Raw genomic sequence first — 2,521 nt, forward strand, 5'->3', positions numbered from 1 at the left:
GTGCTTTTTTTTTTTTTTTTTCTCCCCTTTTCCGTGGAACATCTCCATCCTGCTCGTCCTCTGACTCGCGTGAGGCTCAAATTTGATGCTGCACTGTATGATGTATTATTCAGCAACGATGAGCATGTTTATGAGGATATTATTGCGCCTAGTGCTAGACTAAATATATCTGCGTCTCCGTGTATATATATATATATATATATATATATATATATATATATATATATATGCACACAAAGACGGATATATATATATATATATATATATATATATATATATATATGCACACAAAGACGGATATATATATATATATATATATATATATATATATACACATACATACATATACATATATATATACATATATATATATATATATATATATATATATATATATATATATATATATGCACACAAAGACGGATATATATATATATATATATATATATATATATATATATATATATATATATATATATATATATATATATATATGCACAGAAAGATGGATATATATATATATATATATATATATATATATATATATATATATATGCACACAAAGACGGATATATATATATATATATATATATATATATATATATATATATGCACACAAAGACGGATATATATATATATATATATATATATATATATATATATATATATATATATATATATATATATATATATATATATATATGTGTGTGTGTGTGTGTGTGTGTGTGTGTGTGTGTGTGTGTGTATGTATACCTATATAATGTACATATGGATTTTTTCTTTTCAATTTCCATTTATTATGGGGATATGTAATGTGATATAAGATATTCAACATCTATGATCATAATGTAATCCAAAGAAATATTTTTCAATACTTAGTTAATATGGAACACTTCACTAGGTCGTCATGCTCTTGCAACAAAATATTTATATTGAAAATCTATATTATTATCGTAGTGAAAATGCTTTCATATTAATAAGGCCATGGCTAAGAAGAGCGAAACTCTTTCTATCTCTTGTATGCTTTTAATTTACTCATTCCAATGTCATGCACATGTATAATAGTCATTATTGTTTTTATTATATCATTTATGCTTTATCCTTGAGCATATTCAGGCCTCCGAAAGTATTCCATGACGCACAAGATACGGGAAGTATCTCGGACAGATTCATGTTTGAATGGTCAAACGAATGTTACGGAAATTGATATTATGCTCTACATAATACACTTCTTGTGTACGTATTATGGGATATGAAGGCCTAAGCTCATGTATCCTTTCAAATGTAATTAATATTAATTGATAAAAAGCTCTCGGGTGAAAGCCGTATTGCCTATTATTGTATGTGTTGTTTAGTGAGTCTGCGTGTTATTAGCCTCTCTAGCAGTTTCCAGGGAACTTCCAGCAATGGGATGGGGCGGTAATTATCCATTTCATTTGCTGACTTCCCCGACTTTGGTATGAAGTTGATGGTAGCATGTTTAAATTTGTCGGGGAAATATCCTGTTGCCAATGAAGATATGACGTAGCCTGCGGATCATTGTGGGTGGCAGATGCTCTATGATTGCTTTGTTCATGTTGCTTTCTCCTGGCGTTGTGTTTTTGTTGTGTTTGATAGTGTTAACAATTTCTTTGCTTAGAGTGATGATGTTTTCTGGGAGAGATAGGTTTCTGTGTTGCTGTATAAAGTGACCTCGGTCTCTGTAGTGTGTTCGAATCGGGCGTTCTCAGTGGGGGAAATATGGAATTGCCAGAATTCCCTGTGGGGAAGCTCCATCTCCACCGAGTCAACCTTCTGTCTGTGTGTGTTGTAAATGTCTGGCTGTCTTTCTGTCTGACCCCATGAGTTTCTTGAAGAAACTCCAGAACATCTTGGGGTCATTTGTGTTCTGACATAGTTTTTTTTGCAAGGGTTTCCCAGTGTTGTTTGTTCATTTCTTTAACCTCGTGTATTAGTTGCGTTTTAAGTTATTTGTATCATGTGTGTAGTTGTGCATTCCTGCCTCGTGTTATTGCTAGCTGGTGTAAGTGTCTGTCTTGTAATTTGAGCAATTTCAGACGAATGTTTCTCTGTAGTGGGGATGGTTTTGTGTGTAGTTCTGGGTATGTTAGCCAGTCTGGCCGTCTGTATGTCTGTATACTATTTTTCAAGGTGGTTGTTTATCATGTATGTGGGTTGGTCCGCTAGATCGGTTATTTGTGTGTTTTCAAGCGTTTGCATTAAAATCTCCCATGATGTATATTGGTTTGTTATGCTTCAGGAGCTGTAAGATGACAAGTTCTGGGATGTATGGTCTTCGTGGTGGGATGTAGAGTGTTGTCAGTATGTGGTGTGTTTACTTCGAGTGCCAAAAGGTATGAGATGAAGTTGTTTATGATTTTGTGAGAAATGTCATTTTTGATGGCAGTTGCTACGCCATCGCTTCTTTCTTGTGATTTGTTTGAAGAGTAGACTGCGTATGGGTAGATCTTTAGTGGAGTAGTGTTATTGAGGCCATGGCTGTTTATGGGATGATACGTGG

Source organism: Penaeus chinensis, chromosome 24 (genome assembly GCF_019202785.1).
Source record: "Penaeus chinensis breed Huanghai No. 1 chromosome 24, ASM1920278v2, whole genome shotgun sequence".
NCBI classification, from domain to species: domain Eukaryota; kingdom Metazoa; phylum Arthropoda; class Malacostraca; order Decapoda; family Penaeidae; genus Penaeus; species Penaeus chinensis.